The sequence below is a fragment of the Giraffa tippelskirchi genome, chromosome 10 (assembly GCF_054371585.1).
Source record: "Giraffa tippelskirchi isolate mGirTip1 chromosome 10, T2T-mGirTip1v1.2.pri, whole genome shotgun sequence".
Lineage (NCBI taxonomy): Eukaryota > Metazoa > Chordata > Mammalia > Artiodactyla > Giraffidae > Giraffa > Giraffa tippelskirchi.
Window position 1 is genome coordinate 39,267,950 of NC_137284.1, and position 14,905 is coordinate 39,282,854.

At 44.8% G+C, this 14,905-nt stretch overlaps 2 long non-coding RNA genes across 2 annotated transcripts in view; both read left to right on the top strand.

Moving 5' to 3' along the window:
• LOC145523298 (uncharacterized) overlaps positions 1–14,905 on the top strand; it is a 178,264-nt gene that overhangs the window by 100,903 nt on the left and 62,456 nt on the right. The window lies entirely within an intron of this gene.
• Positions 7,286–14,905, top strand: part of LOC145523296 (uncharacterized) — a 47,198-nt gene continuing 39,578 nt past the window's right edge. Inside the window, exons 1-2 of the long non-coding RNA XR_014066471.1 lie at positions 7,286–7,779; positions 8,744–8,867. This is a non-coding gene — a long non-coding RNA (uncharacterized LOC145523296). The remainder of the gene's footprint in view (positions 7,780–8,743; positions 8,868–14,905) is intronic.

Consider the following 14,905-nt stretch of genomic DNA (forward strand, 5'->3'; position numbering starts at 1 on the left):
ATGGCAAGCAAGGCCCTTCCTTATGTGGCTCCTGGCTCCCCTCTCCAGCTCCACTCTGTCTCATCCTCCCCGTGCTCTCAAAGGCTGTGTGTCCTGGGACGCTTTGCAGTTACCCGGCATTTACACCCTTGCCTGCTCTTCCTCCTGAACAGCTTGTCTGGTCTGACAGCCTGGTCACCCTCCCTGTCCTCCTGTCTCCACTCCACTCACCTTCTGGAAGCCTTTTCTGGCTGCATTCTGGGGTAGGCTGTGTCCTTCTGTGCCCGTGAAGGGCCCTGGACTGTGGGAGAAGGTGTCCTCCTCTCTGGAGCTAAGTTCCCGGAGGGCCAGGACGGGGTATAGTATCTGTATCTATCCACAAGTGATCTCAGAGTTAGCTGGGCCAACTCCTTTCAGCCCGTAGGCCCTTACCCAAGCATCCTTACCGTAGATGAGGACGTTCCTATTCCCAGGGAAAATTAGTTACTTAGCCTTTCTATATTACTTCTGAACACTGTATTTGCTCCATTTAAGTTATTAATAATAATAACATCAATTGAACACTTATCTATGTGTTCAGCTATATGCTAACTGCTTTACTGCTTATTGGAGAGATTATTGCCTTTAATCTTTATAACATGCCCATGAAGTAGTTCCTATATTTGCATTTTTCTAGAGGGAAAAACTAGCGTTTTGAGGTCCTGTGATAGGTGCAGTAGATATGGCATGAACAAAACCTATAGGGCCTCTGCCTTCTTGAAGTTAGCAGTCTGGAGGGAGGGGTGGACATTAAAGTAAAACTTTCATAAGCAATAATAAAATCTTAATATTTCCTAAGACCTTACTATCTGTCAGGCACTCCTCCAAGAGTTTTCCATATACCACCTTATTTAATGCTTATAAAACCCTAGAAATTAGGTATTATTATCCCCATTTTTCAAGAGGATGCCAATACATGGCAATGCTAAGTAACTTGGCCAAGGTCCCAAAGCCAGTCTTTGAACCCTCTGCCACCTGAATCCTGGGTCTATGCTCCTGGGGAATGACAGGGCACCCTCTGAGAGTGTCATTAGGGACCTGGCTTGATTGGGATATGTGTGGAGGGAAGGCTTCCTGGAGGAGGTGACATCTGAGCTGAGACTTGAAAGATCTGCTGGTGGAGGAGAAGCATTTCAGGCTAACAGAATAGGATTCTTTGGTTTCCTCCTAGAGCAGAATGGTGGTTTACTCATTTTTGTATCACCAATATTATGTACTGTGCATGTAAGTATGTATATGTGTATAAGTACTGTGGTGGTTAGTACATGGAGATACTCAAACACTTGAAAAACACATATGTTGCTTCAATAATCATATCTCTTGATTCCTTACACATAAAGCTGCAAGGTTCAGTTCAGCTCAGTTCAGTTGCTAGTCGTGTCTGACTCTTTGCGACCCCATGAACCGCAGCACGCCAGGCCTCCCTGTCCATCACCAACTCCCGGAGTCCGCCCAAACCCATGTCCATTGAGTCAGTGATGCCATCCAACCATCTCATCCTCTGTTGTCCCCTTCTCCTCCTACCCTCAATCTTTCCCAGCACCAGGGTCTTTTCCAATGAGTCAGCTCTTCGCATCAGGTAGCCAAAGTATTGGAGTTTCAGCTTCAACATCAGTCCAACCAACGAATATTCAGGACTGATTTCCTTTATGATGGACAGGTTGGATCTCCTTGCAGTCCAAGGGACTCTCAAGAGTCTTCTCCAACACCATAGTTCAAAAGCATCAATTCTTTGATGCTCAGCTTTCTTTATAGTCCAACTCTCACATCCATACATGACTACTGGAAAAACCATAGCCTTGACTAGATGGACCTTTGTTGAAAAAGTAATGTCTCTCCTTTTCAATATACTGTCTAGGTTGGTCATAACTTTCCTTCCAAGGAGTAAGTGTCTTTTAATTTCATGGCTGCAATCACCCTCTGCAGTGATTTTGGAGCCCAGAAAAATAAAGTCAGCCACTGTTTCCACTGTTTCCCCATCTGCAAGGTAGGTAGAATAAATATACCAAATTCCTTCAAAAAGATAAATAAATAACAACAGAACAAGTAATTTGCTTAATGTCTCCAGACCACAAAAAGGCAGAAGTAAAGGGGGATCTAAAATCAAGTCTCTTTGTGCTCAGTCCATCTCGGTGACACCGTCCTGTGAGAGTGGCTCACCTTCTGGTTATTTCCATTGTTCTTCCACAACTTGAGGCGCAACTGTGGCCTAGAAGGCTGACTGTATGTGGCTGTAGTGTCTCCAGGACACAGTTTCACACTAGCAGAGAACTCAGTCTGTCTGCAGGCCGTTTGCACTGTCAGCACGGCACAACTTTTTACTGAGGCCTGAAGTCTCAGTTTTCTCCCCTGTAAACCAGCAGGTGTCACACTTTATCCAAGAAGAGCACAAGTGGGCTGTGGGCAGGTGATGACCTACCCCAGGAATTCTACCTGAAGGGTCCATATGGGCTACTTCGTCACCTTTCACCATCTATCTGATTGACCACCCAGTAACCCACACCCCTCCTGTACTGAGGGGTTGTCGCAGGAGGGGACGGAGTCTTCCAAAGCCTTGGCAATTCAGTTCCCCTCTTCTTTGTCCAAGGACCTCGTGGAGCTCCCAGGCTTCTGCCTGTATTATGCCTCCTGTCTTTCTTTCCTGCGCTCCCCAGATGCCTTTTCTTGCTATCTCAAGGGCAACTGCTGGTTGACCTCGGCACTCCAGCTCTTTTATTTTCATGATGACAGCAGCCAAAGTCAAGCCCTGATGGCTGCTTTGCAACCATGCAGTAGAGCTCTGTCTTTTGTAATTGACATAAAGGCTCTGGATCCCTCTTTTCCGAGAGCCATGATTTCCTGTCGGATCACTGCCATGGCCAAATGGGGCAACCATGTCTGTATCATATGACTTTTCTTGCTCCTGGCTGTGGCTGATCATATCAGAGATAGTATCTCAGGGAGATGATGGGCTGCAGCTAGGAACTGAAGGGTGGAGAAGATTCAGGCAGGCTGAAGGGAGGGACAGGGAAGAGAATGAGGGAAGGCAGGAATGGAGGGAAGCTAGGGGCAGGACAGACATGACTCATGTAGGGGATAACTAGCTGGCTTGCCTGGCATTAACTGGGGTTCTTACAGGAGCCTGCAAGCGGCTATGAAAGGAAGAAACAGACTGCAATGTCTTAAAAGCCATTCTGGATCCATATTCCACACCCCAACTCCAACCTAAAAATGTACACGATGATATAGATGAGGGTTTTCCATTTTCAGAAGAAGATATATGGGGGGTGAGAATGGAAATAATATTTGTCAAATACCAGTGACTATTTGGAGAAGGAAATGGCAATCCACTCCAGTATTTTTGCCTGGAGAATCCCATGGAGAAAGGAGACTGGTGAGTTACAGACCATGGGGTCACGAAGAGTTGGACACAGCTGAGTATAAAAAACACAGTGACTATTATAACTGCTTTAAATACATCATTTACTCCTATCAATAATGCATTTGGTGACAAGAAACAGAACTCACCTTGCAGTGGCTTAAATTGAACAGGCACAATTTTACATATCATGAGAAATCGGTGGCTTCAGCATTGATTTCATATCTTGATGCTCTCGGGGTTAATGACTCTGATATTCTCTTGGTCACAAGATGGCTCCTGCAACTCCAGACATCACATTTTTGCTCAAGGCAGGAAGTAAAAGAAGGGGGGAAAGAGCTTCATCTATCCTTATTAGGAAAACAGAAACATTTCCAGAACCTGCCCTCAGACTTCTGCTTTTATCCCACTCCCTGGAAATTTGTTTCCTGGTCATGCCTTGCTGAAAGGCACACTGGGAAAGTGAGTATTAAGTTCTTTCAGTCTCTAAAGTAGAAGTGTCGGGGGTAGTAAGAATGAGGCCCAAAGTGTCTGTTATAATTATGCTATTTATTTCAGATGTTAATATTATTTCCATACTATATGTGAGAAAATTGAGGAGGCTTCATAAGGAAAATCATACTAGTACCCAGGAGAGTTAGAATTCAAAAATCTTGGACATTCTGATGCCAAAGTCCTTGTCTTTCCTCTGAGCCCTGGCAGGCTCAAACTTACTCATGGTCAGGTACATTCTCAGACTTTCTGCATGAAAATCTCTGCTGGCTCTAAAACAGGCTCCTGAAAATCCTGTATGCTGGAAGGGTGAGAAAGAAAATGTTCGAACTTCAGAGGATTATTTGATTCTCTTAGAAAGCCCAGGGTTCCTGTGGAGTTGCCAGGCGGAGGTGGTGGCTAGAGTTGGTGAGGAGGAGGAAAGGCAGAAAATTATGCCCTTACTCTTTGTTCTAACTGGCACCTAAATAGGGTTGGACATGCAGCTCTGGGAGGGGTATATTTTTATGAAGAAAGAACAAAGAGACCTGGAAATTTGATCTGTTAGGCTGGGGGAATTTCTCTATGGAAAATACACAGCATACTCAAGCTCTCTGCTGTTTCTAGAACAGCGGCTGACAGGCTCTTGTTCATGGGGGAGAAAACATGAGAAATAAAAGGCTTAGTTAAGTTTGACTGAATGACGTTTCCTATGGAGCCGGAAATGACAAGCAGTGATTTCCTATCAATCATACCTTAGGTGACTATTTTAAAAGCAAATGGTCCCTATTGACATGAAAAGAAAAAAAAAAAGGAAAGCAAGGGCATTTCTGGATATGCATTTTTGCCCTTAACCTAACTGGATATTTGGAAGACTTTGAAATGAAAAATTGCCTGGTTCCGGGAGGCAGCAGGCAGTAGGAAGTCTGTCTCAAGGTCACTGGTATTCCTCTGTGAGGAGGAAGTTGTCGGAGAATCTCAGCCTCTCCTGTCTGGCAGGGAGACAAGGCCCCTCTAGGAGCGATGACCAGGGCCAAAGATGTCCCAGTCTACTCAGGCTTTCCAGAGAAGTTGGGAAGGGATTCCTCTTCCCTTGAGCAGCCAGATCTCAGGACACATTTCATGCATCCTTCCCATCAGTGGTGGCTCAGATGGTAAAGAATCTGCCTGCAACGCGGGAGACCCGGGGTCGATCCTTAGGTCAGGAAGATCCCCTGGAGAAGGAAATGTCAACCCACCCCAGTGTTCTTGCTGGAGAATCCCATGGACAGAGGAGCCTGCAGAGTCGCACAGAGTCGGACACGACTGAGCAACTTTCACTCCCTCACGTTAGTGAGGTTATCTGTAACCAGCTACCTCTGTCTCCATATTGTTTCAACAATCATGTTGCATGAGCAGTTTCTCTGAGATTTTGGAGGCCTTTCAAGGGCCAGGGAAATGGCAGGAAAAGTAAAGTTCAGAGAAATGATATGAAAGGGGAATAGAATTTGCCACCTCAAAATGTACTTCTTTGGCATAAGAATCACTTTGATTATTTTTAACAAACAGCTGACTACTGGAGAAGCTCTGAGTAAAGAAGCCACCCTTTTGTAAGGGCTTCCCTGGTGGCTCAGTGGTAAAGAATCCCCCTACCAGTGCAGGGGATGTGGGTTTGATCCCTGTGCTGGGAAGATCCCCTGGAGAAGGAAATGGCAACCCACTCCAGTAATCTTGCCTGGGAAATCCCACAGACAGAGGAGCCTGGGGGGCTACAGTCCATGGGGGTCTCAAAAGTCAGATAGGACTTAGTGACTAAACAACAACAACAAGAAATATTTACAAGTGAAATCTCCATTTGTAAGGGTGTCTTCCTCTTAGTACCCAGAAAAAAAGAATGACTGAATCTCTAGAAATTTATCAATGGAGAAGGAATGGATTTAATCTCTCTTTTGTCTTTAGCTGGAGATGGTACTTAAGGTGGTGGTTTGGACCATTTCAAGAGTTAATCAGTTTTCCTGGGTTCTGCCATGAGTACAGGAGGTATACATGTTATTAAATGTCTCTTTGTGCTTCTCTTGTTAATCTGTCTTTAATTATAGGGCAATTTCAGCCAAGAATTTAGAAGGGTAGAGGGAAAATTGTTCCTCAACTACAATATTAAATGAAAATACAGAGAAACTGTTTTAAAGGACTGTGGAACCTTTATTTTTAAGGCTTGCATAGTTGGCCTTTCCTAGTCTGCCTCTGGCCTAATATACTACTACCCTTTGATGTTCCAATTAGGTGGAACATCTATTCTCTGCTTCCCCCATGCCCCTCTCCAGAGAGTGCCAAGATTTTCATGATTCTGGGCTTTTGCTTTTGCTCTGCTTAGAGTTCTCTTCCTGGCAAACACACTTGGGACTCAACTCAATGTCACATTGGGGATGCAGTCTCTGGCTTCTTTACGCAGGGAGCCCTTTGAATCCATGGCCAAAGCATGGCCTCAACTATGATTCCTACGAGACAGACAGTGGTTCTCAAACCCTGCACTCTGAGATTTCTTGGGGGCTTGTTTAGAACACAGATTCCTGGATTTCAACCCCAGAACTTCTGCTCAGTATACCTGGGGTGAGGCTAGGACCCTGCATTTAAAGAAGCCCCCAGGAGATTCTTGTGCATCCTAACATTGGAGTCCCATTGCTCCACCAAAAATGGGGAATCATCTGACAGTACTTTGAAAACTCTGTGGTCAAATAATTATTTGTTTGAACTGGCCTGTTTCCCATGAAATGATGGAGGCTCCAGTGCTGAGCACAATGTCTGGCGCATAGCAGGTTTTCACTGTTCTAGAAAGTCAGGGGAAAAGATCACCATTTTACTGATAAAAAGATGCTTATGGGACACCCAACTGGCATTAAAACCCAGGTTTGGGTGTGAGAGTTGTGAGTGAAACCTATATTTCACATGAAAGGTGGTTTGCACAAGAGGGAAAAAATATCACAAAATAGAAACTCTTGAGGGGGCACTAGAACCTTATTTTTCTGTTATGCTTGTTTGAAGTTTTAGGTTAGATTCTATTGAGGCTATTTCTATCCCTTTCCTCTCAGGAATGTAGTAAATATATTTGGGGAGTCTGTTAATGTCATTCTCTTTTTTTGGACGTGCTTCCCCAAACCCTTCTGCCACTCTTGGGTCCAGAAAGAACAGAATGACGATTGTTTGAAGGGACTTCAATTTTCAGGCACAACTTCCCTGAATGAACATCAGATTCTGTTTTCAGAACTTAAACCAAGCGATCCAGAGGTTGTCAGATGGCCATGGGCAGGGGAGCTGAAAGGTCAAGTTGCAAACAGTCAGTACCATGGCAACACAGTGGTCCATGCAAGCTGGTATTATGAGATTTCATGAAGGAATAGCCTTGCAGAGAAGATGGTCCAGAGAGAAAAGGAATAAAGAAGAATGTAGTCAATTTCTAGCAATACAAGAGGCCAGGTGCCTCCAGAGAGCAGCAGTTTGGATGGATCAAGAAGCTAGCAGCTCACTGGTTTTCTGCTTCCTATGTGGCTCAGCTCTGTTTCCCCTCATTGCCCTCCCAATTCCTTATAACCAATGCTTCTCATCTTAAGCTTGCTTGAATCTCTCCCTTGAAACTGAAGACAGTGAGCCAAGGAAAGATCCACAGGCAACCTTGGCATAAATAAGGCCACCAGCTACCCCATTGCTCCTTGCTCTTGGGGGTCCCACAGCAAGCTGCCATCTTGTATTTAACTTTGATGAATCCCATCTGGTTTTCTATTTAATCCTGGGCTAAAGTTGTTCTCCCTTCCTTTTGCTGGGTTGAGAATCTTAGTCTTGTTTGGAATATACCAAGACTCAAATCTGAGGAAAGTTTTAATATATAAACTCTCTGGATTTAGGAGCCAAACCCCAAAAGTGAGATCATCTTACCAGAGCTCTGAGCCCCATCAATGGTAAGCAATTTGAATCCATGGAAGTCAGCTAGGAAACTGTGGGCTGACTTGGTCAAAAGATATATTGACACCTCCCCTACCAGCTCTGTCAACTAATCTGTCAATAAATCAACTATTCTATCAAATCTGCACAAATTCACTGATTATAGGACTTATTCAATAAAACATTATACCTGGAAATAAGAGGTCTTAAAAGAGCATATTTACAACCAGACACACCCACTTTGCAGCCTGTTCCATCACTTCTTCCTTCATGAGTTTGAGCAAATTCACTTAACTCCTTTTAGGCTCCATTTCCTTGTGTTGAAAGTAAGGTTAATAGCCTCTCCCTTGGGATGTCTTAGGAGTATTACAATGTATAATGCAGGAAAATTCATAGCAAAACACTCAGGGCATAGCAAATGCTCAATACATGTTTCTCTTCTAGCCCCACATCACTAAGTTACATAAGAGAGCAGAGATAACTCTCTTGTATTTTCTTACATATATCTTCCCAATAGCTGCCAACCTGGAGCCCTGGTAAACCTGAGTGAGCTATGGTGTGTGAGATAGTTGCCCCTCCGTGGTGTCGCTACTCTAGTGTGCCGTAGCCGAGGGGGAAACCCACCGCTCCTGAAGTTAGAATACCTGGACTCCAGTTCTGCACCGTAGTCTCTCCTTCACTCTCTCCCAACATGAAAGGGTGGAATCATCCCAGATCACCAGCTTTTTGTAAAGACTGCATGAGAAATTGGAGAGAAAACATTAGGGCATTGTAGGTGGCTCAGTCGGTAAAGCCTGCAATGTGGGACACCCGGGTTCAATCCCTGGGTTGGGGAGATGCTCTGGAGAAGGAAACGGCAACCCACTCCAGTACTCTTGCCTGGAAAATTCCACGGACTGAGGAGCCTGGTAGGCTACAGTCCATGGGGTCGCAAAGAGTCGGACACAACTGAGTGACTTCACTTTCACTTTTCACTTTTAGGACCCTCACAAGGGATGGTTGAAGATGGCCATGACTCTTAGATACCCTGAGGCCAGGTGGGCCACTCTTCTAAGAAGGCAGGTTCTGGATTTGGCAACCTCAAGTCATGCTAGTCAGAGTGAAGGTGAGAATGAATTATTGCAGGATGAGGGGGCAGGTGGAGTTGTGTATGGAATAACCGATACTAGCCTTTCATACAGTCATTTAGGACATTGCTCTCAAAGCCTTGTAGGTAGGTCAGCACCTGGCATGTCATTAGGAAGACAGGATCTCAGACTCCACACAGGAGCCACTGAACTGAAATCAGCATTTTAACTAGATCCCCAGTTGATTCCCCTGTTCACTGAACTTTGAGAAGCACTGCAGACTGGTAGAGTCCATACGAAACTGGCTTTCAGCAGGCTTCTAATTAGAATCATGGAACAAATATCAATATTGATTGAAAGTCCCTCCTGTCAATCAGCCAGGAAGAGGAAAACCCTTTTTCTTTTTAGTTCTCTTCTGAGCAAACACGGCCTTCAACTGCTTTTTATTTATATAATGAAGTCAGTTTCAGATGAAAGATAATGCATTAGTTTCATCAGCACCATTGACAGCAATAGTTGATGAACGGTTCGCTTGTCATATCTGAGGGGAAGGAAGGGTGGCCGAGGGAAATGGGTACATACACCCGTGGGAGGAATACAATTTCCATACACTTTCATTAATTCTTCACAAAAACGCTATTAAGAGTTTTATTGTCAGTACTTTACAGACCAGAAACAGGCCCAGAAAGACTGAGTACTCATGAACTCTGTGTAGTGGGGTAGAGCTAGAACTTATATGCAGGCCTGTTTGACTTTAAATCCTATATACACTGTTTGTTCTAGGTGCTCTTTATTAAAAAAAAAATATATTGGAGTATAATTGATTTACAATGCTGTGTTAGCTTCAGGTGTTCAGTAAAAAGATTCAATTTTACATATATTCACTTTTTTTTAGATTCTTACCCGTATAGGTTTTTACAGAATATTGAGTAGAGTTCCCTATGCTATACAGTACGTCCTTGTTGGCTATCTTATATAAAGTACAGTGTGTATGTTAATCCCAAGCGCCTTATTTGGGCTTCGCAGGTGGCACTAGAGGTAAAGAATTTGTACGTCAATGCAGGAGACATAAGAGATGCAGGTTTGATTCCTGGGTTGGGAAGGTCCCCTGGAGGAGAACATGGCAACCCACTCCAGTATTCTTGCCTGGAGAATCCCATGGACAGAGGAGCCTGGCAGGCTACGGTCCATGGGGTCACAAAGAGTTGGACACGACTGAAGAGACTTAGCATGAACCCTGCCTCCCATCCCCCCAGCCACGTTTTTCCCTTTGGTAATCACAGGTTTGTTTTCAAAATCTGTTCGTGTTTTTGTTTTGCAAATAAGGGGTTATTCTTGCTGCTAATAAATTAATGCAAATGTAGTTGAAAACAACCATTTTATTAATATTATGCCCATGTAGTCCGTGGGTCAGAAATTCCAGACAAGGCACTGTGGGAATGCCTTGTCTCACTCCTAAATGGCTAGGGTGAGTTTATGTCTGGGACTGGATTAACAAGAAGGCATCTTTACCTCCATATCTGGCAGTTGATGGTGGCTACCAGCTTGGACCTCAGCTGGTGCTGTGGACCAGAAAACCCATGTGTGGCTTCTCCAAGCGGCCTGGACTTGCTAACATTATGGCAACCCCAGGGGAGTTGCACATCTTCTGTGAAATCCCAGGGATCCAAGAGTGAGCATCCCAGTGAACAAGGCAGTATCACCTCTGCTGACTGAGCCTCAGAAGTCTCCAAGCCTCTGTTCTATCCCATCCTATTGGTTACAAGTATGTCACAAACTTGCCCAGATTTAAGGGGAGGGGACACAGATCCCATCTGTGGCAATCCATGGTGGGATTGTCAAAAGACCTATAGCCATTTTTTGTTAATGTACCCAAAGTTTGAGAGGATACCCGCAGGGTCTACTTTGATAGAAGAAGGTAGATCACTTGCAGCCATGTGTTACTTCCCACCATCGCTCAGGACCAACTCTATTAATTAGGAAAGCCGCAGGTGGGACCACAGGCGGGGCCTCCCCTGAAGCCTGACTTGTTGACATCTCCTGGTTGTCTTTGTGGCTTTGCCAAGGTGGATAGGACTTTGAGCTCTGGTGTGCTTCAGCAGGAACTAGAAATCTCCATGAAAGTTACCACAGAGACTGAAAATAACTAGGTGGTGTCTTTGTGTTATCTGGAAGAGAAGTTTAATGCGTGGGAGGCGGACATTGGATTGGTGATAACTGGCAAAGATGACAAAAGGCATTCATGCTTTCCCATTACTTTCAAGGTTCTTTTGTTTTTTGCGCTTTCTTGACCTGATTTACTTTGACAAGAAAGACTCCATTTTCCAAGGTGTTGTTGCTTCTCAGTCTATTGGAGTCAAATGTCAGGAAGGCAATAGAAAAGATAATTTGTGAACTTGAGGGGAGTTAGCAAATCCCAGGGAAGAAAGGCCTAGATAGATGTAAAAAAGATCTCCTTAGCTTGATTCTGATGGATTGCAGTCATGCTCCAAATAAACGATTTCTCTGGGACTCTCTGGAAGACCTGAAAACCATCCTCTGAATGATTCACTGAGTCTAGAAGGAAGTATCTCACCTAACATAATGCTTGCGTGCATGCTAAGTCACTTCAGACATGTCCGACTCTTTACAACATTGTGCACTGTAGCCCGCCAGACTCCTCCATCCATGGGATTCTCCAGGCAAGAACACTGGAGTGGGCTGCCATTCTGGAAGGGGATCTTCCAGACCCAAGGATGGAACCCATGTCTCATCATGTCTCCTGCATTGGTAGGCAGGTTCTTTACCATTAACACCACCTGGGAAGCCCACCTAACATAATGTTCAGTGTTGGAAAGGTCACTGTTGTCAGCCTCAGATGAGAACAACCCTTGGCCTAAGAAGACGGAAGGCCATGAGCAGAGCTGACAATAACGGTAGTGAATGTAATAGTCATAAAAGGCTCCGCCACATGAGGAATAGCTCCCACGTGCCACTCTGTGTGCTGGATATCTGTATCACCTCACTCCCCTGCGGCTAGGACAGTTCTTGTTACATGAAGGCAGCTTTGTCCAATGACTGAATGATGGTGTAGAATCTAACAGGTTACAGAGAATGGCTTCGACAGCCTCTGTGGTCAATGTGCAGTTGTGAGTAGAAGCCCAGTCCTCCAATTTGCTGCCCTATTTTGTCCACAGAAAACCACCAACCTAAAGTCAAACCATTAACAGAGTCATCCTCTCCCATTGTAGAGCTTTCCAGCATGTGATGCTATGGCACCCCAGGGACTGATTTTCTTTTGCTATGGGAAGAAGAGTCATAAGGACGTTAACTTGTATTCCCTGTGTATTATGATCTGGGGCTTAGTGGTTAGGCAAATTAGGGAGAACAGGGTAGGCACAGGATTTATTGAGATTTATGGAGAAGGTATTGAGTCCAAAACAAGACAGGTAGATCAGGCCGTGAGTGAGCTGGCCCATGAACACAGAGGTTGAAAGGAGGATGGTGAAAGCCTGTGCCCACCGCACATTTTGCTCTGAGGACTCTCAATTACAAAGGATCTGAAATATTCTGACACGAGGAACTGCAGCAGAAGCAAAGTGGTCTTCTGTCTGAAGTAGCCTTGACTCCAATCACTATGCCCTGGAGGGCTGCCCTTCTGCCTCTGTGTAGATGGAAATGATTTCCCCGCACAGAGCTGTGCTTGTCATCAAAGAAGCAGCAAAAAAATCCTGCAAACTTTGAAGTGAGTGTGGTGCTCGCTGAGATAATGATAAACCATAGCTTTAGGTTTCAGGTTTACAAAGATCTGGCACAGATACAAGCAGTGGTGCTGTCCTCAGTCTTAGTTCCAGATGAAATTGGACCAGGTCCCAGGCTCCTTCCTAAGCCCATTTTTCCACACTCTCTGTCTTCAGGATGTGGAAAATTGGCTGGCCTGTTTTCTTCAAGCAAAGAATACTGTGTTCATCCACGTACTTGTTGCCTTTGGAAAGTGCTCAGAAACTTTTTTTGGCACGTGGAAAGCAAGCTGAAAATCTGACGCCTTTCTGATGCTAATTTGTGTTTCTGTGGGTGAGATGTTATAAAAAGCTCAGGATGGGGGACTTCCCTGGTGGTCCAGTGGTTAAGAATCCACCATCCAATGCAGGGGATGTGGGTTTGATCTCTGGTCGGGGAACTTAGGTCCCACATGCACCCAACTAGATGAGCCCATGTACCACCATGGAGACCCAGCAAAGCGCGTTTCTCCTTCCCTTGTCTGTGTTAGTTTGAACACATTAGAGGTTTAGGACCTTAGTCCAACTCTCTGGTCGGGACTCGTGGACCCCATGGACTATTACTTTAGGCTGAGAGGCCAACATGGTGTGTGAAGCCATCTCTCACCACAGAAGTCTGCTGCCCTCCTGGTATTTCTTGCCACAAAGGGAGAAGTGAGAGTGTGGATGGATGAACACAGCTTCCTGCTCACTCCCCACAGATGGGATTCTACCTGATTTCATTCAATTCAAGATAAAGGAGTCCCTTCCTCTGTTCCCCCATTCCATCCTATCCCATTCCAGCTCAGCCCATCCCCTTCCATTCCATCTATCTGTTTTGCAAGTTTCATTTCATTTATTAGATATAAAATTCTATTCTACTAACTGAGACCCCCAGCCCCCATGGAAGGACAAAACATCCTATTAGCCATCCAGGGACGCATGAAGGTTCATAAATCCCAGGCAGCCCATCATAGAAATGACTTAGGGAGTTTACCAAATTATCTTCAGTTTAATCCACTCCAGGCTCCTCCTGGTCTTCTCTCAGAGACACTCTTTCTGCCTTTCTTCTTTTGAGTTGCTGTGAGAAGGAGAAAGGGCGCCCAAAGAGGAAGGTTGGCATCTTAGACTCTGACCAATTCTCGTTTTCCTGGAGCTCCAGAATATGTCCAATACAAGGCATATACACTAAGTCCTCTACATACAGACCTTCAAATTGTGAACTTTCAAAGATGCAAACATGTGTTCCATCAACATCAGGCACAAGTGAAACGGCAGCTTGCCCTCCGTCTCCTATTGCTGACGATCCTTCAGCTCTCCCACCGCCTCCAATCGGTAACTCTTCTTGTGTGTTCACCTGATGCCAGTCCCTATAAGCCAGATGTTGTACTATGCTACTGTACTTCTCAAGGTATGGTACCATAAGATTAAAAATGTTTTCTTTATTTTTTTGCGATTGCTTGTTTTTTTATATATTACTTGTGTGAAAGCATTACAAACCTACTACAGTACTATACTATATACTGTTGGTTAGCCAGTTAGTTAACTAGTTAGTTAGCTTTAGCCGACTGTGGTAGTTGGGTACCTAGGCTAACTTTGTTAGCCAACTTTCTTGGACTTATTTACTGACTTTATGAACACACTCTTGGAACAGAATTCATCCATAAGTAGCGGACTTACTGTAGTTGTCACACTACACATGTTTATTTGACATCTCTGTTGGTTGAATGAACAATAACCTGTGTGGCCTTGGACAAGACTCTTTCCCTCTCTGAGTCTGAGTTTTCCACTCCTGCAGACAGGTGGTTTGAATAGGTTAGTGAATTTTAGACTGTGACAGAGATTCTGATTCAGCAGACAAGTTCCCTTGGGATCAGACTCTGAGAACCAGGGTAGCACAATGATTAGAGGGCTTATGATGAGCCCATGGGGCAACTTATACACATGGGGAATTTTCTTGGAAAATGTTGTTTATGATTAACCCTATTACCAAAGAAGAGGTAGTGTTGGTGGTAGGTTAGTTGCAAAGTCATGTCCAACTCTTTGTGACCCTGTGGACTGTAGCCTGCCAGGCTCCTCTGTCCAAGGGATTCTCCAGGAAAGAATACTGGAATAGTTTGTCATTTCCTTATCCAGGGGATCTTCTTGACGCAAGGGCTGAACCTGGATCTCCTGCATTGCAGGCAGATTCTTTACTGTTTGAGCCACCACGGAAGCCCAGAAGAGCTAGTTCAGTTCAGTTCAGTCGCTAAGTCATGTCTGACTCTTTGCGACCCCATGAATTGCAGCACACCAGGCCTATCTGTCCATCACCAACTCCCAGAGTCTACCCAAACCCA